At 42.5% G+C, this 24,571-nt stretch overlaps 1 long non-coding RNA gene across 4 annotated transcripts; it reads right to left on the bottom strand.

Moving 5' to 3' along the window:
* Window positions 1–14,580: 14,580 nt before the first annotated feature.
* LOC101749281 lies at window positions 14,581–24,506 on the bottom strand. 4 transcript variants are annotated; one of them, XR_005842136.2, is made up of 4 exons: window positions 24,069–24,506; window positions 23,527–23,646; window positions 19,914–22,692; window positions 14,581–17,101 (listed from the first exon to the last, which is right to left on the bottom strand). It is a non-coding gene; the product is annotated as an uncharacterized LOC101749281 (long non-coding RNA). The 4 variants fall into 4 exon arrangements; XR_005842137.2 differs by having other exon boundaries at window positions 14,581–17,098; XR_005842138.2 differs by having other exon boundaries at window positions 14,581–21,155; window positions 21,534–22,692.
* Between the last annotated feature and the right edge of the window lie 65 nt (window positions 24,507–24,571).

The raw sequence follows: 24,571 nt of genomic DNA, 5'->3' as shown, positions 1-24,571 counted from the left end.
TGCACCATGAATATGCTTATTGCATCTGCCTTGCCTTCCAGTGGAATGAGAAGCGTTAATGTCCTCTGTTAACCATAACAGTGATGGGAACCGCATGATCTGAGTGTTTGTCACCACCTTCATCCAGCACCCATAGCACTGACGTCTCCTGGCCTGGGTAAAGGAAGGAGCCTTCCAAACACAAAGATGGGAGCGGCAAACATCCATGGTTGCTGCTTTGTGTGGCAGCCCTGCAGCTGCAATCACTGCTGATAGAAGAAAGCAGACGGCAATGAGAGACAACCCTTCCTAAATGGCAGCTGCCTTTACCATTGCAATTCAGTTTTTTCCAGGTGAAGGAATAATTCTGCTGGGCCTGGTGCTGCATACCTCCACCACAGGCAGCACCCCAGAGGGGATTTCCCCAGGGGCACTGCCCACAGTGTCAGTAAGCTGTCACCAAAGCCAGTCCCTCTGCATGTTCAAGGTACCTCTGGAAGAGCACAGAAAGGCTGTGTCCACCAATAACACACTGAAAAAATCACAAGGATAGAGAGAAAAAAAAAAAAGAAATAAAAAAAATCCTTGGAGATGCAGTTTTAAGTGTGGCTTTCACCTGAGAGCCAGTAACCCTTGGGGTGAGTTTGAATGGCAAGGACTTACTGGAGGTAAGTGACTGCATCTTTGTAAGCACAGAGCACACCAAGGAAATTTATTTGAGTTTCTTCAAGGCTAGGCAGCAAAGGGATGGGAAGGCTTCCGTCTGCGAGCAGAGGCTAGAAAAAATATTGCAGAGCATTGTAATGAAAGAAGCAAGTTTTAAAAGGAATCTTTACTCACGATCTGATCCTAGTTAACCCTGGTAAGAAGAATGACAGGAAAGTCTATGAGTTAGTCCCAGTAGCTAACAATAGGGTGGAGAGAAAGGAGGTAGGCCATCAAAGAGCTGTGATCCTGTTGGAATGGGTATTTTACTTACTATTGGCATCCTGCTGATTCACTGCTGCCATGATTTTCTTAAAACAAAAGAGCTCTGCTCCTTCTCTTTCCTCTTACTCATTCCAATACTGCCTTTATGCACAGATTCAGACACCAAGAGCAGAGAAGTACTGACCCCTGTGGGCCTCAGTGGAGATATCAAGACTTGGATGGAAATGTAGGGAGAATGTGGACTCACACCTATTTTGCTCATTTTTTTAACCTCCTATTTCATTGAATTGAGAACTAACGCTTCTTCTGTCTATTGACAGGGGATTGTTTTCCCCTGTCCATATAAGAATGAGTGTTCTTGTATAGCTCACACAGGCTAGCAGCAGCATCGACAAGTGACTTCCCTGACTCTGGTTTTGATGCTATTTTATGAAACTGTTGCAAAGAATTTTTATTCTGAAACCTGAACTTTGCCATCTGAGGTAAGCACAGCATGTAAGAGGGGTAAATGAAGCCAAAGCAGCAATAATGGAATATCCATGACTCTTGGATTTTGAGCCCAGGGATGATTATAATGCATACATAAGAAAGGGGCATCTGAAACTCAGTCAATAAAGAAAAATTTGCACTCCCTTGTTTGACAGGGAGACCTACCCTGCACACATACATTTTTTCACTCTGTGCTTCACCTATTTCTATTAGATTGCCTTTGGTATGTGAACACAGAGACAATAGGCTGCTGAACTGTCTGGAGAGACAAATAAACTTGACAGGTTACCTTAGGAGATTCCTGTATAGTCAAAGTGTCTGCAAGTGTAGGCTTGGTAAAAAGATGTGCTTTACCGATTAATTTCTTAAAGGTCAAACTTTGAATTATGGAACCAACCAGAGCCTTTTTCTTGTGATTTAGGTAACCATTCAGAGATCTCATCCCATAACTGAGCTCTGCTAGCTTCAATCTGGCAGACCAAGTGACCATTTATTTAGCATTTCATTTCGAATTCTTGGACCTGTGTTGATGTATACTCAGTGTGCCCCTTGCCTCCATGCAGAGAGGCATTGTGCTGACAGCTCCTTGATCAGTGCTACATACAGCTGGAAGAACTGAAAAAGGAAAGCTGACATACAGTCAGTCCACAGCATGTACTACTTACCAACACTTTCAAAAGCATGACAGTGAGAAATACTGCTTTTACCTCTCCCTCTTTATTATACAGGTGGCTTCCAGTTTTCGTTTGAATGCTATGAAAGTCCCACTGTGAATAATTTGCTGAACATTTCCTTTCAAGGAGAACGGTCGTGTGATTCCTAGGTCAGTTGGGTGATTTAAAAACATTACAGGCATTTAGAAATGCTAGAAGCTGAATTTCTGTTTGCTGCTTCTTTTCTATATGCTTTTGTAAGTATTCATGAATTCCAGTTTCATAATATAACATTTTTCAATGAATTTGTTTAGAGACTTAGTGGGAAATGTAATGGCTTGTACACTGCCGAGGCTCAAAAATTGATTTTTAGAGCTCACAAAAACAATTACATGTGCTTTAGCTCATATTTTGTCTTAACGTCAGTCTCTCTCTCTCTTCTTGGCAATGGCTTTCTCTCACAACATGCAAAGGTAGTAACATCAGTAACATCTGTTCTTTTTTCATTGTTTTTTTTTTTTTTCCTCAGATCTGCAACATAAATGGGACATAAACATAAAATAGTAAATAGCACTCAGTAAGGCTACTCCAGGCCTTCAGTCATCTGATCGTGTTCTCTACTGCCATATCTACTCCCTTGCCAGCTTAGGGTACATGGTGTGTGCTGGTGTATTAGCAAGGACACTCGTAAGTAGGAAAACCTTCAGCAGAGGACTGGATATCTGAAATGCTCTCTACATTTTCCTGCCAAGACAGAATACATTCAGAACACTGCGAGTAACAAAAAGCTTATGCCAGCAGCTTTTGTAAATACATGTTGTAAATGAAATTTTAGCACAAACACAATAAAAGAATGACATAGTTCCTGAGGATCCAGCCCAGAGACTGAGCACTAACGTGGTTAAGAGACTTGAGCATGGCTATATCACCTGTCCTTGTTCTTAATGTAACAGAAAAATTAAGCAAGCTGTGGATGAAGTGCTGCCTAGGACAAGCAAATCTTGCAAGAAACCCTTACATATCATTCAAATGTCACCCATCATAATTACTTAGCATCTTCCACTAACAATCCCTTACACCTTGGGTGTGTCAGTGATCTTGGGAGCTGCCTGTCACTCACCTGGTCAGAACACCAGAACAATATCACTATGATACAGAAAGCACCAAAAGCTATTTTTAAAAAGCCCATTGTACAAGAGGTAGCTGCTCTCCCATTGAAACTGCTGCACCATAACTGTCCTCTCTTCTGGCATTACAGGCAGTATGGAAGTTGATTGATTACATTTGGTAACTAACAACTGAAAGTGACTCATACTGGTAAGCTAGAGGCTCACTAGTTCTTTAGCAATTTCATGACCCATTCTGTCTCTTCTCCAACAAATTATTCGCCAATGCAGAAGGCAACACTGAGTGAAATGCAGTACCTGCAGATGCAATAGAGGAACTTTGCCATGCTACAGCCTGGTCATAATATGAAGAATAATACAGCACAGATATGCACAGCGACTTTTATGGCTTGACCAAGATCTAAGAGTGATGGAAGGCACCACACTACAACAAAAGTGAAAGGTTACTGCCATTTGAAACAAATGATCCACTAGCAACTTCCACACGTCATATCATCTCCACCTCCATCCTCGTCTCTGTCAATCAGTAGGCTCATAAAGTTTGCTTCCTCTCTTATTCCAGAAGTAACCATCTGCCCATTCAAACAGCCTTAAGGATCCCCTTTCACAGGGCTTGTCAAGCTCTGCTCACCGCTATCTCTGCTGTTAATCACACAGCATTCTTCCAAGTTGACCTCTGTGGAATGATCTATGTTAAAAATAGAGCAGAGGCAAGTATCTCACACCATTCTGCACTACGTCTACTTTAAATTTCCACGCAGACATCTATTTTGTCTTTTTTGGATCCTACACACAGGCTCAGTTATCTGTTGGCTGAGATGATTCTGTCAACTGCTGCTCACCATTTCATAGCTCTTTTCAACAGCAAACAAACAAAGTCTCTTCCCCTCTCCCTCAAAAAATATTGAATGAAAAAAAAATGGAATGAGTGAACAGCTGCATCCTGACAAAGGATTAGAGGTGTTGTATTTTTGTTTTCATAGGATAAAACGCTGTGCCTTACTGAAAATGTCCTATTCTGAAGTAGTTAAGAAGATAGTCATTTTTTTCAGTACTTCACACAATAAAAAATAGCTCATGTAGAACATAGCAAATAGAGCTTATTGTGCAGTGAATGAGAACATTTTGAAGAGAATCATCTTAAGATTAAATCATTCAAAGCAGGATTAATAATATGCCACTGGCTGCTGAAACTAACAGAATAGTAAATGGTAATTAGCCAGCAATCTTTCAGCATTATTCACCAATAGCAACTCAGCTTTATAAGACCCTTGTGTACCTTTTGTCTGATACTGAAAAGCTTCAGTGCCCAAAGGAATCTATAAAGTTGAAGTTTTGATACAATTCCAATTAAAACTCTGCCACTGACTTCAGAATGAACCCAAGCACCCAAGCAGGTGTATGACTGGAGTATTAATAGTAACTGCTATTAACTAGGAAATAAATCAGCGCTGAGGACAATTAACACCTCATAGAGATCACCTATATGTGACTAAGTATTAAAAAGTGCAGTAGAAACATATGGTTCCATACAAGGTTTGGTGAAGGAAAAAGGCAATGTGATTTAAGTGTATATATAAATATATAAGCACTATATTAAATACAGTTCATTTTTAATATTCATTTCATCAGTCTTAGAATACCATGTTTTATAAAGTTATTTAAATATCTCAACTGTCTAAGAGAGAATACCCAACAGCAACGTCTGAAAACATATTCTAACATATGCCCTTCTGCTATTCATAGACTATCTCAAGTAAGAAAAATTCACTATTGCTTCTTTGTGATGGAGAAGGGAACTGGCAATAAAGCCAGGGTAAGAAATATCATCAGAATGAGATCATCTAGCCTTTTAAATCTAACTTTACAGCAATCTGTCAGAGTGTAGGTATAACTAACAACAGAACAGGTGCAAATGTAGCAACATATAAATCTGGAAGAAGAGTTTGCTAAGGGGAAAGCTAAGATGTTTACAGAGTAAATTTCTTCTCAAGAGTCATATAGTTCATTAAGGCTTCTGCTTAGTCGGAGTGCCAACGCAACACTGCTCCTCAGAGCTGACCGGGATTCCCAGTGGTGTGTGGGAAGGACGTTAAGGCACCACAACAGGGCCATCTTCTACTCCTCTGTGGTGCCTGTCACTAAGACAGTGGCTCATCTACAACAGGCCAGACAGACAGCAATTGTAGTGGTTTTACTGAAAAATGCAGCGTGTGATACAAAGTTGAGTTCTCTACTGTGTAGCCTCCAACTTAATCAAGGTAAATGCTGAAGAAAATAGCACAAACGTTTTCCTGCCAGTCTAGATCTCTGACTCCATCTGAAACCTCTCTTCCCATTCCCCATCAGAAAATCAGCCGTCTTTGTTCTAGACTCTTCACCTCCAACTCTTTCCCCACCAGCTTATTTTCTCTCTGGACAAACCTGGTCTGGGTATTTCCTGCTCTCTCCCAAAGCAAACTTTTCTAACTGGAAAATGGAGTTCTTCATGTCATGCACCACTGAATGGTATCTAGTGCTCTGAGGTGTCTCCAAACACTTCCAGCAACTCCTCCACAAGGGTGCAAGACTTCCAGAGGCCCTACATCATATTTAACAACATCATGCACATCTCTTGGGTACCATTCACATTTTACTGGATCTCGCAGAGGTCAATGGGCACTTCTGTTCAAGCAGCTGAATTGGGCTGCCTAGCTCTATGCCTTTATCTCTTCCCTTCTGCTTCTCACTGTCAGAAAATTATCTCCCGTGGGACTTCTCCCGGACAGGAGTGGGTTCACCCTCTGGAGAGTTGTTCTCTATCATCTTCTGAGTGTCTCTTACCAGTCAGTTGCACAGCATGCTATGTGAGAGGTGGAGCAAACTGGAAAAGTTCAGTGCAAGTGTAAGTAATAATCTTGTTTTTCAGAATGTGGATCAGAAAGCCAACTTGACCAGCTCATTGTACAGGGCCAGTTGGGGTTTTATTAAATAAGGTTTTCCCTAACATTACCCAGAACAAGTACAGTTACAAAACAAATCAGAATTACCTCAAAGAGCCTAAATCCTGTAACTGACAGACTGGCCATGCTTGCATTTATGGAACTGGCTCTTGTCTCTGAGTCTGCATGACATTCATCAGCACACGCCCATTAAAATGTATGGGTCTCTAATCCTAAATTGTGCTCATGACTGCTCAGGCTGACTCAGCGTCGATATAAAAATACATGAATGTGCCAGACTGAAAACCTCCCACCTCACTCAAGATTTCACCTTCCAGAAAGAACATGAGAAGGGAAAGTGTGCTATGGGCTATGTGCAGACTCTGGAGAACATACTGGACTGCTGCACCCAGGTGCCATGTGTGTGGTGTCAGGTCCAATACAGCTAGGAGAGTGAAACATTAAATCTGTTGGTTTTTTTATGGTTTAGTAATGGCATTCAGACTACCACAAGCAATCAGGTTAAGTGCAAACGACAAAGTTACTGCGGTCTGAGAAGCTGACTCATCATCTGAAGAATTTTAACTAACCATCTGCATGCTTCTGACTCACTGTAATGGAGGAATAGAACTTATATATTTAATTTAGCTTAGCATATTTTGCTCTGCTGCTGCACCAAGTTAGGAGTGCAGGCACAGGCCAGGTTACAGCAAATCAGCTTTCCATCTGGAGATTGATTATCTGTTCAGCTATTCAGACATTCTGCACAGCCTACCAGGAAGAGTTTATAAAATATTTTGGTCCCTCAGCATTTTGTTTTCATTTTGTGCTCTGAAAATCCCCCTTTAAATCAAAGATATCCCCTAAGCCTCATACTCCTTGCTAGAGCTCCAATGAAAGCTGTTCAATTTACAGAAAGAGGTTTGAGCTTCTCCACAGTTTCCCACTGAATATTTTGCTGGCAAGATTTTGACTTCTGTTTGTAAATCCTCACAAGCTTAATTAGTTTGAGTCAAGCCTAGATTTCTTTGGTTCAGTGAGTGTTCTTCAATGAGAAGCAGAATCTCAGCAAACTGTGGAATTATATAGCACAGCTCCCTCTAGAAATAGATTGAAATTCCCCAACTGGAGTAGAGTTACATGAAATGTTTTTTTAAATGTCCAGATTCAGGCTTTTTGTTAAACTTTTCTTGGTAGAAATCTCCCCAGCTACATGAAATCTTACTTCAAATTTAGATTTTCACATTCTGTTTTACCACATGTTCAGAGGCTAGATTCTATTTATGTTTCCAGAACAGTTATTTTAACTGCATTCTTCAAAAAAATATGTTCGGTGTTGAAATCAAAGCCAAGATACTGAGAAATATTTTGTTTCCAGGTAAAAGAACATTTTCTTCCCCAAACAAACATTCACTCAAGCGCAAAGAAAAGAAATTGCTGGCTCCTCAGACAGACCATGTACCCTTAGGCTATTGTGCCTTTTTGTTCCATTATGTCTGCAACAATGCTCAAATTGACCAGAGATAAAAACACATTTTTATTTTGTTTATGATCAAGCCAAAGCATTTGTTCACATAAATGGATAAAAATATTTGCCTAATGCAGTTGAAGATGTATTTGGTAGTTCTAGGTTGCTTGAATATGATTGATTTTCCTCTTTTTATCCTTATCTTGCTCAATAAAATAGTAATGTAGACATATATAGGCATAATTCATGTCTGGCCATTCTCAAGGCTCTGAAGTGTTCTATACTATTTCCCTTGAAGTCGGTGTATATTTTACCAGATCAGTTGTTCAGTGTTTTTACATATAGCAGCACAGGGGTGCCTTTGCCCAGTAAATCCCTTGATTCCAGTGCCTATTTGATAGACTTGTGCCATTTCATCAGGTTTCTACTACAGTAACCAAACAAATGATCCCCATATATTGCAGTGCAGGAAAAATATGAAACAAAAATATCAGATTAATAGGCACATAATTACAAAAAATAAGAATAAAATGATATATCACAACATGAACTGTCTTTTCACATTTCTTTATGTTTGGTTGGAGGTTTTTTTCCCCTTATATCACAGAAAAGCATAGCTTTTGGAAATACTCGGGATAAGCAGTAATATGGAGCACAGGAAATGCTGTTTTGTGGGCAGAAGGGACTACTAAAATACTAATCACTGTTTCAGCCAGAGAGGACCATACATGGCAGGACAGGAGATCACTACTACCTACAAGCCAGTAGAGGACAATCACAGGGCTGTGACTCCCATTTCAGAAGGAATCTGATGAAAAGCCTGGAAAAATTGGATATCCTGAAACTGTTGAGTGTCTGCCTAGCAAGTCAGGATTAGGCTCCGCTTGAACCACTGACTTCCACCAGAGAGCTAAATGAGAGTAACAGTGTACGTGGGAGCCCACACTTGTGGGGCCTACTGCAGGAGCAGCACATTCCATGGATGGGTTGAGAGAAGGCCCACGTCTTAGCCCCTGTGCAAGGCCCCTTTAAGTCTCACACTAGTTCAGCCTATGTAAAACATTCCTCAACTGACATCATAAATAGGCACAAACATTTCAAGGCAGTTCATTCTGAGCAATACTTCCCTTGATTCGATCATGCTCAGCTTGCAGGTCATACTCGGAGCTGGGATTTGCGAAGTCCCTCTTTTCTTTTATGGCCACGGGGGAGAGGGGAATTTTGAAACTTCTGTGCAGAAGGCTAAGCTCAGAATGAGATATAAGCCCAGAGCCACAACTCAGATGTAAAAAATGGCCACAAGATATTTCACAAAGCTTGTTTCTAAATTGCATTTTTTTTTGCATTGATATTCCTAGGATTTATGTTTTTGTGCTTTTCTTTGAAAGTTAGCTTCCATCTTTGAAGATGATGATGAAAGTTTTCCTTGAGTGCAGGCTGTGAGAAAGTTACTCAGGAGAAAGACCAAATGTTACGAGACTTGTGATAGAATCTGAAGGAAGAAGCAAAACTGCATCAGTTTCTGAAGGGCCTGAGGGAGCCCAGTGAGCTTCAGTTTTTTTGTGCTTTTTGTTCCCTGCCACTCCTTTTGCCAACACCTTCCTCGTCATGATGATGTCCTTCTGGACTCGCTATATGCTTGAATGGCATTAGCTGTCCATCCTGAGCTGCAGATGGCAGCTCCAGTGCACTAAGCAGGGTCCTGAAGCCACTCCAGCTCCTCCTCAGGGGTTGAGCCTCCATAGGCCGTGGGGCATTCGGCTGCAGCAGGCCTTGGGAATCCTTGTCCCATCTTCAGGTAGGCTCCCTGCTTAAAGTCACAAGGAAGGCATTAATATGCTGCCCTTAAGTTTTCAGAGCTGCCACTTCTATTGTGGTGCCCACAGGGGCTACTTCTCAGCACAGAAGAGCAGGAGGTGACAGGTTACCCTTGAAATCTCCTCTTTATGGCAGAGGGGAATCAGCTGGGAGAAGGCAGAGACAGCAGGCTGACAGCTACACGGGTCTTTAGGATCCTTGAGGAGAAAAGTTGCCTTTCCATTGGAGTCCAGTATCTCAGCATAATCTCTCTTGTCAGCTGTCAACTAATCATCCCACCCAGAGCCTGTACCAAGATATTTCGGCGTTTGACCTCATCTGCACCCTCCTCAGGCTCTTCCTATCTGCTGCTACAGTCTCTCTGTCCTTCTGTCTGAACAGCAGTAGTGACAGCCACGAGCTCATGGGCAATGACTATCTGTTTTCCACAAGCACTGGACAGTGCCCCTTCCTACACTGCCTTTCTTGCAGCTCTGGGACCAGTTCTTCATAATAAACAGTTCCTGCTGCACAGCATCATTTTCCTCATGTTGGAAAAGAAATATTAATTCTAGAAATTGGAGTCTGACCTATTGTGAAAAGGTGAAAAAGATGGCTTTGTGGACAGGTGTGCTGGTAGACTCTCTAGAAGATGAGACCCGTACATAGGCACAAGTTGTTCTCTGGGCTTTAGAATTTATTCATTTAAATGATTATCACAACCTCCCATGTCACTGTTTCTCTCTGGTGTGTTGCCTCTCCACCCCTCATTCACTATTTCCCCCCACCTCGTCCCACAGGTGGCTGACAGTGTGTGCTGACAACACATCCAAGGGCTTAGGGAAGCTATGTGACTACTGGCAATCAAAAACAAATACACAAGTTTGCTTCCTGGTTGGGCAATCAGGTTCCTTACTCACTCCCAGACCCCCATATTCCTTTAACATACTGCTTACCATATTATTAGTAGCTTTTCTAACTCCCTAACACTGAACAATGTTGTGAAGAGCTGGAAGAGCACAAGAAAACTGCTATTTTTTTGTAACACAACTTCCTGTGATTTTTAGGAGTGACAATTAACATAAATCTGTTCGTTTTAGGATACCTGTTGCCACATGCCTCTAACCTTTTGCCTCATTAATTGATTATCCTTTCTTTGTCTCTCTTTTCTTCCTACCTTGCCTCCCCTTTGACAGAAGGTGACACACTGCTCCTGCTGGGAGTATCTACCAGATGACTGTGAAAACAAGCCCAGGCTTGGAGGCTGCTGGAGGAAATGACAGATGCCCCTTCCAAAGTGCCAAAAAATACAGGGATGAAAATCAAGCCATTCTCAGGTGGAAATGTATCACGTTACCAGTTGCTGAGTGAGAAATAGAAGGCTGTATGGGGTAGAAGGAAGAGGCTTTTGCTCAGGCAAATCTGCAGCAGCCTTCCTGGGTTCATTTTCTGTTGATAGACCAAAGATCTTGCTTCACAGTATCTACATTTGAACAACATAAGTTTGTATATACAGAGCACTGCATACTCATCATATTTTGATAGTTTCATAATTAGATTTCTGAAATGCCTTATCAGTACCAGGATCTTCCTCACTGCTCTCTATGACACAAAGCTGTGCTGTATCTGTGCCACTCAACGAAGCAGCCAGAGAGCCCATACCTTGTGCATCCCCAGCTAGTGCTCCTCTGCTCCCCAGTAGTACAGTGATGTTTGTTTTTAAAATCCTCTGCTACAGAAGCACTCTTCAAATACTCCATAATCTAATTGGAATCAATTAATAGCACATGGGCACATGATGGCTACACGACACTCTTTTTGAAAGGGGCCAAAGCAAATAATTTTGCTTCCAACTCTTTTTCTTTTGCTGTTTTAATAACTAATACCAGCACTTTATAAATGAGAAGGGTCAAAGTCAAGAGCTGAAATATATTTGCTGGATACATCTTTCCATGTATCTTCCATCAGTAAGCGTTGTTTAGCCGCACCTGACCAGAATGATCACTGGATATGTTGGGTTTTGAATGGCTGCCTTGGGAGTCTGGAGAACTTAAGATTGATGAGAATTTATGCAGAAGTTTTTATAGCCACTGAAACTGGCAACACATTAGAGATGCTTTAACCTTCAAAACTGGCGTGTATTTTTGGCTTTGTAAGAAGTAAAATGGTATCTTTGCCCACATTATTTATATTAATATTGGATGGTTTTAAGTACTGCATTTAATTTGTAACTTCAAGATGTGAAGCAACTAACAGTTAACAGGAAAGCAAGACCAATTCTGAGAGCCCTTTTCCTTTTAATAAAGTTTGCTATGGAAGCTATTTTATGGCCCATGACTATAAAGGGGAATATGAATAAAATAAATGAATCTTTCAAGTACTTCAGCACAGGAAAGCACCATTCTGCTCATCTCGTTTGACACTCTTGGTTTAAAAACAAAACAAAAATAGTAACAACACCCTCAGGGCATAACATTTCATCAAGATGTTGTTGAACCAAACCCATAACTTTACATACTAGTACCAAGATAAAATTAATTCTGCCAAGTCTGCATTTTACTATAGCTAAGATGTGAGAAAACATTTTTTCTTAATAAGAAATGTTTTTAAAAGGCTTGTACACCAGCTCTCACTGCTCCTCCTGACACGCTCAGCCTTGCCTTTGGGCCATCACGCAGGAAAGTGCTGTGTTACAGCACAGCCTCACCATTTCTTACTACCACAGGACTCCCGTCTAACAGGGCAATATCTGAAGATCTGTTCCAGACGGTTCTCTGCTTGTCCAAGCAATACAAGCAACTGCTTAGAAATAACACCCATGGGATGCCAGCCCTGCCCTTGGTCTCCATGTAGACCTACAGAAGTCAGTCCTGTCCCAAGAAGCTCTTGCTTCTGTCTTCTCGCCTTCACATACCCTCAGATTCCCACTGCACAGTGTCCCATCCCTGTGCCAGGCACATGTGGGGCTGAGCTGGGAGCTGGGCCAGGCAAATGCTCTGGGTCAAAACAACCCTTTTGTGTCTAGGGACATCTGCTGAAGAAAGCATAAAATGAATATAACCTGGATGTGAGAGTGCTTGTGTTTTCTTGAGTCAAATCACTACAGAGATTCAGACAGCAGAAAGACAAACAATCCACTGACCTCCAGAAAGGCAAGGGATGGAGAGTTTGGAATGAGCAGCGAGGACAACTACTATACCTTGAACACAGCTGCACCAAGCGTTATCTAACTTCCTTTCCATCTCCACTTACCTTTCTTGTTGCCTCCTTCTCAAACTGATAAGAAAAATCAAATATATTTGAAGTTTAAAGCCCAGGCTGAATCGTGTTAGCCATATCTTTTTACTTAATTATGATACTGATGGTGATTTGATCAAAATCAGATATCTGAATCTGGACCCAAGACTAGTTATATTAAACAGCTTACTGAACAGGGAAGTCCAGATGCTCATAAAAGGCAGTTTCTTGCAAAACACAATTACATAATGCACCCCCTTCTGAGAATGTCTCCTTGAATACTCTGCAGAAGCACACATTGCACTTCTACAGGAAAAGAAAATGTATTTTAGGGATGTGTATCAAAAATATAGTTCTCAATAAAGCACACAGAGTGAATACACATAAATGACATGAAAAGTTCCCAAACACTCATCTAGTGCAAAGTACCCTTGTGCCTTTCAGTGTTTTACAGAAATAAAAGACAAGAGCATCTACCCTGACTTCACAGAATCACAGAATGGCTTGGGTAGGAAGGGACCTCAAAGATCATCTAGTTTCAGACTCCCTGCCATGGGCAGGGACACTTTACATTAGATCAGGTCTCCTGGGGCACCATCCCTGGCCTTGAATGCCTCCAGAGATGGGGCATCCACAACCTCTCTGGATAACCTGTTCCAGTTATCCTCTTCACCCTCTCAGTGAAAAATTTCCTCCTGACTTCTAACCTAAATCTCCCCTCTTTTAGTTTAAAATGTTCTCTTTTGTCCTATCACTATCAGAGCATGTAAAAAGTCTGTCTTCCTTCTGTTTATTAACTCCTTTTAAGTATCAGAAGGTCACAATGAGGTCTCCCCAGATCTCTTCTCTTCTCGAGGCTGAACAAGCCCAGCTTCCTCAACCTGTCTTCACAGGAGAGGTGGTGCTCCAGCCCACCGATCATCTTCATGGACATCTATGGACCCACTCCAACAGCTCCACGTCCTTCTTGTGCTGGGGGCCCCAAGCATGGATGCAGTACTCCAGGTAAGGCCTTACAAGAACAGAGTAGAGGTGTACAATTCCCTCCCTCTCCCTGCTGGCTTCCCCTATTTGATGCAGCCCACGGATACTGTTGGCCTTGCAGGCTGTGAGAGAACACATCTGGCTCATGTCATGCTTTTTGTCCACCAGACCTCCCAAGTCTTTCTCCACAGGGTTGCTCTCAGTGAGTCACTGGAGTCTTTGCCTGACACTCATGACCTTTGAAATATGATGAAAAGTGGCTTGGCAATCACATCAGCCAGTTTCTTCAGGACTATGGGATGTAAGTTGTCTGGCCTTATAGACTTGTACACATTTGGTCTCATGGGCGGTCTCAGACAGAGCATCCTATCAACATATCAAAAGGTAAACACTTCCATCATTAAAAAGTTTGAAAAGGGGTACCATAGGAGTGCTACAGGTAGAGTACAGAGTGTTGAAGCCCCAACACATCAAAGAGTTCTTGAAGTGGGAAGTGTCCAGAGAAACAACAGCAGAACAAGACCCTGCGCTGCAGTAAGGGAAACAAACACCTAAACTCAAATCTGGTGACAGCATAAACCAAAGTTCCTGTCTACAGCATGCTGAAATTTACCTTCTGCCTAGATTACGCACATAGCATAAATCATGGATTTTCTGTAGGGATATAATAGCCACACACTGTTTCATAAGTCTTAAAAGGACTTAAATATGGTAGCTCAAGTGTGCATTTCTGTTCTTCCCTGTAGTTTAGTAAGTAAGGCCTTTCACGCTTGAGTTAGAGTTACCTTGCTCAGTGAACAGATGGAATATCAACATAGCATCCTTGAAATCACTTGGCAAGCAGAAAGTGGCCTGTTGGATTTTTTTTTTTTTACCACAGCATATACTCATCAACTTTTATTTCACCTCTGAACTATTAACATGCTTTTTCATTTTAGATGCCCATATCACACCTATAAAAATGGCCAGAAAGGACAAATGAGTAGTGACAGATATACACTTAGACATTTTATTCTGTCAGATTTGTTCCAGCAACAGTTGATTTCCAGAATCAATACTGACAGACGGTCAGTCATTCTAGATATCAGCATCTTCATAAATCAAATCTTACTCTATATCACTGTATCCATACAGACAGCATAAGAAAAGCAAAACCCCAAGAGTTTCAATTAGGCATGTCCATGACCGATGTCATGAAGTTCACATGTACTTCTTGCATAATTTGGCCTCAGCATGTTTTCCAATTTCCAGGAGAATGTAGAAGCTTTAACCAATCAATCTACATGTTTTTGAGATTGATATTACATGCTGCTTTACAAGCAAAGAGGTTGTACTCCATCCCCAGCTAGACGAGTTATCAATAAGTCTTGAGCAAAGCAAGGGCATTTCATGCCTGTAAACCCTTGGCACTCATCTTAAGAGATGATAGCAAGATTCTGACCCTGAGTAAGTGACACCAGTCACTAATAATAGCAGACTCATTTGTGCTGTGGTTTGCACAAAAAAATCATTTTTTCACATGAGCTGAATGCTTAGGAACTCCTGCTATTCTTGGGCTAAGTGTAACCAAGATGTCCCACTAGAGTTGGTAGGGGGATGCAACTTCCTCTTCCAAACCACTCAGCACTTCTCTCCAGTCCCCTAGCAAAATTTGCTAGTAACTTTCTGTGTGACTTCTCCAAAACAAGTAGAAGTGCTCATAAGCAACATATTAGAGAACATTTAGCACCTATGCCTTAACCTGAGCTGGATCTCAGTTTCATGGTGGTTGGGGCACCGTCAGGCTGCGTGTGGAATTCCTAAAGCCAAGGTCCTGCCGTGAAAAGGACAGAACTGGATATTCAGCATCTGATATGCTGAGCCTGAGACATGTCTAACCCAGCTGACAGCAGAATGATCTGAAATCCTGCTGCTCCTCTGGGCCTACAACCTGTTTCAAGTCTCTTCCCTTGGTCATAATCTGGTTAAAAACACAAGATTGAAAACACCGCTTGGATTTTGGGTACCAAGCGATCCTAGTGGCTGTCAGTCTTCCTTTCCTGAAAGCTGAGGAGGACAGATCTCAGAGGGAGATTTGTCTAACCATTACTCCCAGATGCCCCAGTCTTCCTCACAGGAGCATGAGCCGCTAGCTCTGGACTCGAGTCTGCTCAGGTGCAGTTCCCAGCCTTTAGACAACGGGTTCTTCGCTTACTCTAGTTATTATTTCTGTTGATGCACAGGTGAAGAGGAACATCACTCCTAGTATGGAAAAAAGTCTGTTCTAAGCAAGGCCAGAATATATCTGCTCAGATTTCTCCTTTACTACTTTCTTACAAGCTGCTGAATGAGATCAAGTTGTTCCTTCACAACCTTCCTGAGCATCTTTGGGTTTCTCATTTGTACTGAACGTTTAAAAAGCAAAGAACTAGCTGAAAAAAAGTGAGCAAAAGAAGCAGCCACTGACTTTTCTGGAAATTGTTTTGATTCCTCAGCGAGTGAGAAGGGTTAAGTAAAAGCAGCTAGATTATTAACAGTATGCACCAAGCAGTGAAAGTAAGCCCTAAACTTATATTTAGCCATTCTTGGTATTCAGCCAAAACAAGCAACAGTAGCTCCTATTTAAGGTTTGGTGCCAGTTCTCTTGGTTAGATACTGTATTCTTTCTTGATAATGTGGGCAGCACCAGCAAAATCAGCTCTTGTCATTCCATCTAAAAAGACAGCCACCACACTGAGCCCAATTACTTGCGTTCCCAGCTACCTGGGGCACGTCAGAAGAGCACCGAGTAAGTTGAATAAGCAATTCACTCAATGCTTGTGCTGAAAATGAGTGGCTTTTCAAAGCCGTGTGAGTGACTACGTGGTTTTTGCAGCGTTCCAGCATTTCAAGAATAAAACAGCGCTGTTATCTATTTTAAGCACTGTGCCATTTGAGACAGTTGCAAACTATGTTAGCAAGCTGCAGTGCAGGCATATTCAGAGGTTTCACACAATTACTGGAGGCCACAGTACTTTGATAATTATTTTCACTTTTCACCTGCTCAACCAGAGTAGCTGAAAAAGATTAATTTCATGCTATAACTGAATTCCCAAAGGAACCAGAAGCCTCTGATTGCACACACTGCAGCTCAAATACAGCAGCTCATTCATACGCTGTAGAGGGCTTAGGGGAATAAGAACAGCAGTGCCACATAAATATTCAATTTACACCTGCAAATCAAATGGTAGCATTAATGCACTTGGAGATAAATCTATAGCTGGCTACCACAGCAGACCTCTCATTAGTTCATTTTTACTGTTTTAAGGGACAGCTTAATGTAAAGAAAACTTCTGTAGTGCGTCAGGCAGCACATTTCAAAGCGAAGTACCTTCCCTGCTTTATAACGAGGCTGTGGAGCTTGTCGTCACAGAGCCAGGAGGAGTTCAGGAGGCTGTTTGTGCAGACTGGGCTCCGAGGCGGCTGCTCAACATGGCGGTCTGGATGCGTGTGCCATACCAGGAAGTTCCCTATGGCGCTGGGCCTGGGATGGATCTGCTGTGGGACACAGGAGGTTAGGCGGAGCAGACCTCTGGCTTTATCTGACATGGCCATTCTTCCCTTCTCCCGTACTCATCAGCAATAACTATACTGACTGGGTAAAATCTATGAACTTGTAAACGTTGTCAGCTTTGCTCAAGGTATCCTCCCTGCATCTGATATCCTCTCTGCAACCAACTTCATGTCTGTATGTGGCAGTCTTCAATAAAAGGGATATGTGTGTTTGCACAGGTTAATTGCAGCCAACAGGCCTGAAGAGACCCCATCAAGTAAGTTCCTTTCTGTCCTTTCTCTTACTTCTTACTGTCTCCTCCACATTTTAAAACACTCGACAAACAGGTGAAATCTGACATTGTGCTATCTTTTTAACATCGATGCAAAACAAATGAATTTTATTAGTAAGAATTTTGGGTTTCTAAGACTATACTGAGAAATCTTGATTTCCCAAACCAACTACAAACAAATTAATCCAATGATTAATGGCCACTGAAGCCTCGATAAACTCCTCATCTTTGTTAGTCAACCACCCCACATAAACTGCAGCAAGTCAACTAGCAGGAAGTAACTGAAGAACCAGTACACTTTCCCATCCTCTCCTGCACTTAGTTCATAGGTCACATTTGTTGAGACTTGGTTCACTTCAGTATCACTAAGATTTTAGAGCATGTGACTTCATGGTTCAGTTCAAAATTATGCAAATTAGGTATCAAGATAATTTAGTAGTTTTGTTTACATTAAGTATGGAAATCCCTTTTTACATCTTCAGATACACCCACGCTTTAACATACTTACAGAGCAGTGCACAAAGCTTTGCTTTACTGAATACAAAGAACTGTTGTGAATGATTCTACATGATTTTGTATTTAAAATCACTTTTTATCAAATCATCCTCTTATCCTTTAGTGTCTTAAGCAAATATTTCTCTGCCACAAGCAATAAGATGCAGCTGAAAGCAGTTTGTTGGAGGCAGATATGTTCCAAACATCTAGACGTGTTATATTTCAGACAATGTTATCTCTTCTTCCGTAAGTACTGTTTGTATTTTCCCACAAGAAAGCCAGAAAAAAATCCTTTAACAGGGAGTGCAGTGATACAAGGGTTAATGGCTTTAAACTAAAAGGTAGTAAGTTTAACTTAAGTAAGTTTAAATTAAAGAAACTCTTTCTGTGAGGGTGGTGAGACACTGGAACGGGTTGCCCAGGGAAGCTGTGGCTGCCCCATCCCTGGAGGTGTTCAAGGCCAGGTTGGATGGGGCCCTGGGCCGCCTGAGCTGTTGGGAAGTGTTCCTGCCCATAGCAGGGGGATGGAACTGGAAGGTCTTCCGGGTGCCTTCCAACCCAAGCCATTCTGTGATTCTGTAAGTGAATTTGAGAATCTTCCTAGTAAAGTGTGGCTCAAAATACACTCCCAATGCCCTATGAGAAAGTCTTACTCTCCATCTGTTTCAAAAAGACTACATCAGGCTTAAACACTTCTTAACAACAACAAAAAAAGTGAAAAATTAATTCACTTGAAAATTTGACTGGTTGATGAGGAGATCTTCCTGTGAATTTCCCTGTAGTGTATCCAAGTATGAAATGCAAAAAGGGAAACACAAAAGGAACTGTCTAGATGGTAGGCAGCCTTTCTGAGTTTATAAATTAGGTCCACACTCAATCACTTCCACTGGGATTGAGAGCTGTTGCAGAAAGTCATGACTAAAAGTACACCAAGCTCTTAGCAGCTCCTCAGTTGATTTGTGAGGACTGTAAGGCACGTCTTGAACAACAGACAAATGGTGCTTGGCTTTTACTTAAAAGAGACTCACAGCTTTACTCTATGGTGGCATTTTAAAGCCCATTGGGGTAGGGTTCTGGTATTATTCTATGGCATTAGCTGACCTCTTTCAAATCATCCACATTCATACATCAGAAAAAGAGGAAAATATTACTCTTGGCTTACAAGTATCAGAGAAATTGAAGTGCACTGAGAGCAACTTTTATAAGAGATTTTGTAATATAAATATAGCCCATGCAACTTATATCATAACAATGTTATTCTGTTCTCTAGCCCTGACAGGACCATTACGCATAGGTATTTCAATTTATTCCACTTCCAAGAGCCTTCTTTCATATCATGGAACAAATTTCATTAAATCACAGCTTTCATGTGCCAACCATAAGTTTCAGTTGGCTTCTATTTTCCTCCAAGTGCATTGTAAGTATAATACTAAATCCTCACAAATACCAAGAGGGCTTACTCCTGTAAGGTGCTAAATGTCCTCCTCCCTTTCCAGGTCAAATAAGCTCCAGCTGTCTATCAAATGCAATGCTGAACTGTTGCTTTCTTTCAGTGTCATTATTTTCAAAAATGCAGTCATAGGAGACTTCAGATATATAGTCAGCTCCGCTCAGTTACAGATTGGCAATTTATCTGGATTACTGCCTGACCTCGCTGCAAGTAGAGACACTTCACAGGGCTCTGTGCAGAACCAGCCCAGCACTAGTTTATTATTCCAGGGACTGCACTGCATGAGTGCACCTGTATTGTTCCATACCACAACCTGGAAGCAATGCTTCGGTGAAAGCAGTCCAGCTATTAAATACTGCTGATCTGCCACACTGCAGTTAGCGATCTACAGGACCACAGAGCTGCCTCTGCTCAGACTGCAAGGACTGATATATTGAAAATTAGGTGGAATACCCCTTTGCATAGTGGGATAGATATAGGACAAGCACAAGAAAGCTTGGGGCAAAAAAGGAAGAGCTGGGGCAAGGAAGAAAAAAAAAATGACTGAAGCAATAGTAGCTCAGACCAATATTCCACTTACAGTGCAAGGAAGGAGGTTAAAAGTATGACCATAACAAGGAGCTGTTCTTCACTACAGAAGGTTTCTTCACTACAGCCTGGATGCAGGGTCAGATGACAGCAGCTTGAGCTCAATAGCCGGGAAAAGCACTTCTGAAACCTAAACCTTCAGACAACATAACACATTGCCGCTGGGGTGTCTATGGCATACACTTCGTGGTTGAAGACATACCCAGAATTTCAGTTGCTCCAAAGACTGTTGTGCCAGGCTCCATCATACAGATAAACACTTTCAGACACCTAGGTTGAGGGGTTCAGCTTTGTCCCTATTTTCTCCTGTTGTCTGTAAGTATCAGCTTCAAGGTAGCTACTGACAGTAACCACGGCTGCTGGGGAGGGGGCAGTGCCCCAGCCTTGGCTCCCGCCTACTTTCTTCCCAGCTGATGGGAGCCATCCAGTTGCAGAATCTAGTGTGCCCCTTCCCCAGCAAATTCTTCTGCTGGGATGTGGTGGTCACAGTGTGCGGGCTTTTTTGGCAACAACTATCTATTCTTGGAGGCCAAAGTCTGCCTAAGGTGCCCTTTCACTTCAAGTTTCATCTGATCAATTCCTTATAAATACCTAAGAGCTTCCTCAGTCCTGCAGGCAGAAGAGCTTTTCCCCAGTTTTGCTTATTCAGAAAGAGATTTTCTTTATGTTTTGGTAGCCATACCTTTAGGAGCTGGCACCAGATAGGACACATAAACACAGTACATATGAAATATGTGGGACCAGTGGTTCTCCTTACTACATGAGAGTCCGGTGAAGAGTTTCAGTGATGGGTGGTAACTTGCCAAAGCAGCAAGCATTGAAGATACACTGCAAACAAAGAGCCATGTCTGCTATCATCCCAGCAGGTGCAAAATTTGCAGACAGAATCAAAAACTGATAAAATTCACAGATGAGAAGAGATGTCATAGAGGAATATGGGTAGCCTGATGAGAAGAGCGCTTTGCAAACAGAAAACATCCATACGTGCTCACATTACTCATCTAGGAAGGGGCAGTGCAGGTCCCTCTGAATAGCTGTGGGGCTACAGAGCAGCGACTGTGAAAGATCTAGAGCCCATAGGTGACAATCAGTTATGAATGAGCTCTGGCTGCAGTGCTGTATAAGCAGGGATGGTGCAGTCTCTGTATTGGAAGCAAGGAGCAGAGCAGCTTTTCATCATCCTGACCGAAGTGCTGAATTTATCAAAACCAAGATCTCCGTGGAAGGATGGCAGCTGAAGAAATGAAAATGTATACTCTGATTGATACATACGTTTCATCTGATAATTTGCTTCGTGAAAAATTAAGAACTCCCAAATAAAAGAAAATTATAAACCTCTATAAAGCTGCAAATTTTCTTCTGGTGAAGAACCTTCTTGCATACAGTTCTCTAAAGAAGCATAGATTAGGAGTGGGCAATGATTTTACACTTGTATAAAACATCATGAAACTGATACAGTAACACAATAGAAAGCTGAGATATCTGTATTTTAAAAACACATGCAGGAAAAATGGAGAATCTGTTAAAAAGAAAACAAACAGAATTCATTTGAGAGCATCAGAAAATGGATTTTAGAGAGAAACGAAGGCTCTCGTTTTGAGTCTGTTACTACCTTTGGGTCCAACATTCACACAAGAAGAAAGCAGTGCTTGAAATGTTCTGCAGTTTAGGATCGAAAATCCCAACAGGAACCTAATGGCTCGAAACTGAAATGAGACAAAATAAAATTAGAAATAAGGAGAAAAAATTAATAGGGAGAATGGGATAATATTTAAACCAATAATAGTGGAAATGATGAATTCAGTCTTTTCATGTCTTCAGATCAATACCACAGGCATCACTGGAACACAAACTGTAGCCAGGCAAAAGACCTTCAGATCAATACAAGGGTAATGAACGAAATTTAATAGCCTGCAAACACACAAGAGGTCAGATCAGATGATTCAATGGTCCCTCAGGATTTATAATCTGGGGACAACCATACGAGATCAAAGCACACTGGGCAGGGTAATGAAATGAGCGTGCATTGCAGTCTTTGCCAGGACTGCTGCACTAGAAAGTTAAGAAGTACAGGACTTCCTTTTCCTTCGTGCTCATCCATCTCTTGATTTTGTTCCTCCATCAGAAGATGCTTTGTGGATAGAGTCCCCCACTGACTGCAAATGTTCCTATAGAATCACATTGCTGGGGTGATGGTGAGACTTATAACATTTATGTCCATCACTTCCAGGTGACAGCCTACTTTTCAAACCCATATCTCCCACGTTTGGTCTCAAGAGAAATTTTAAAGTGATTGAGGGAGGACTGCTGTCATGGTTTTGGACTGAAATCAGGAGGAAAACCATTCATCTGTAAGAAGATACTTCGCAGTCTCTTTCACTGCTCCTTCAAAAAGCCAGACTTTCAGGTGGTAGGTCCATGGAGGAAACTAGGCTGTTGAGACATCGTACACAATGAAACAGTAGCAAGTGATCACCAGAGAGCAGTTCTGAATATCTACAGCACAGAGGGCATCCTTCTTCCTGTTAAAATACTGGCAGTTTTATGGAACAGCAAGTCTTCGTCTGTGAATGTTCGGAGAAATGACTGCATGGCTGCGTACTTCATTGATGCTCCACAGCAGAAACAAACAATTCCAGAGTTTAAGTTGAATCGGTGGGAGGTTTGGTCTCATGCCTAAATAGCATCTTATACCATCAGCTCCTGATTCATTTCAGGTTGAATCTAAACAAGTTAAGCACAGCTACTCGGGCACTTTTACTAAAGGCAATCTGTCAAGGCAGAGAAAAACATACTCTGTGTCTATGACATGGAAGCCATATATCCCAGTATATATCCCCAACCCCTTATCTTTTAGATTGAGGGTTGTCCAGGGTAAAGATGTTACAGTCTGCCCAGGAAGACAAGGCTTCAGCCAACAATCCCTGTGGCTTTCTAGTGCCACTGTGTAATACTTCAGTGATTGTTTTAATAATCATTACAACTGTTTTGCATTAAACACTAATTCCTAGTTAAACAACTAAACAATGTTCCTTTGTTCACGTCTTTCTGCCGAGAAGTCATCTATCTGTAACCCTAGCAAAGAAGGTTTATGCTACGGGACATTAAGCAAACTATATCTCATTCAGAGAAGAGTAATGAAATTGTAATTGTACAAAGAGCTGATCATTAATAACAATTTAATTTCACCATCCAGTTATCGCTGGAGGTGTAATGCTACCTTTGTGAAAGTCAGCTCTCTAACAGCAGCAGCTGGAAGTGATTTTCAGGTGCAAGTCTGATTAAAGAGATGTGATCGGTGAGCTACCTGCTTCCTTATGTGACCTCTGGCAGGTCACCTGAGCTCAGACCCCTAACAGCATCGAGGCATGGCCTCACCGGTCACTCAGCTTCCAGAGGGCTTTCCCAGGCCAGCTGAGTGCCCTGCAGCACTACCCACCGGGCAGAGCTGGCTGCCTCCTGGGAATGGCAACCGTGACCTCCAGCATGGCTGCACCTGAACAAGGCAATGGGAATTCCTGAAGGCAGCTGAAGCTCATAGAAACACTTGGGCTCAAAAAAAAAGACCTTCAAGATCATCAGGTTCAACCATCAGTCTGACCTACCGATTCCAGTCACTAAACCAGGTCCCTCGGTGCCACATCCACATGTCTCCTCAATACTTCCAGGTGGGGAGGCTCTCCTATTTCTGTGAGCACCTGTTCCAAAGCTCTGCGTTTTCATGTCTAGAAACAAAGTGAATGGAACCGATGGGAATACTGACCTTTCAATTATATGCACGTTACATAGAAAAATACGTGCATTAATCCAGGTACCATTCATACAAAACTAAGCAAGTGGGAGCAGGGGGAACATGGTTTGAGCGTGCTTTTTGTTCGCTTTGAGTTCTCGCTGCCCAGCTTTGTTATTAACTGGCAATAAATTAAACTCCCCCCCCCCCCCCCATCAGTATGCCTTTCCCCTGTCGGTGACTGGTGAGGACCTCCCCGTGCCCACCTCCACCAGCGGCCGTCCCACGCTGCGCGCTCCCTGCCCCGAGCTTTGGGCACAGCCAGCCCAGGGCGATGGACGCAGGATACACCGCACATCGGTCTAATGGAGAAGACCGCCTTGAAATTAAAGCTCGTGCCAGAGACTCGATGTTTACCTGTTACCCTATTAGAAAAGCTTCTTTTTATCCCTCGCAAAGTAACTAACGTGAATCGTTACACGTGCTATACGTTATCTGCCGTCTTCCTTCTGTGGCACTCGCTCCTGAGCCCCCCCGCAGCAGAGCCGGGCAGCAGTGATGCAGCAGGAGCTGCCCCCAGCACAGGAAAAGATATCTTCAGCGGTAACTAGGCTTAAAAAGACAGACGAATTGCACCGCGCACTGAAAATCGCTCGGGAAGGGCTCTCCCGCTCAGAGCGGAGCAGAGAGCTGTCACCGGGACACTGTCCCCTTCACTTTTCCCCCAGCTTTGTGCTCGTCCGGTCACTGCAGCACACATCCAGCCCCACCCGCTCCACTCCCGGCCCCTCGCGCGCCTTCCCGCTGTCCCGCGCCGCCCGCGGCCGTTCGGGCGGAGGTGCCGGGGGGAGGGGGGGGGAGGGGAGAGGAGGGCCGGCGGCGCCCGCGCGAAGAAAAAAGGAGCGAAGCGGCCCCGCGCG

The sequence above is a fragment of the Gallus gallus genome, chromosome 1 (genome assembly GCF_016699485.2).
Source record: "Gallus gallus isolate bGalGal1 chromosome 1, bGalGal1.mat.broiler.GRCg7b, whole genome shotgun sequence".
Lineage (NCBI taxonomy): Eukaryota > Metazoa > Chordata > Aves > Galliformes > Phasianidae > Gallus > Gallus gallus.
The sequence above is the reverse complement of the archived record's forward strand: the minus strand, read 5'-3'. Positions and strand labels throughout refer to the sequence as shown.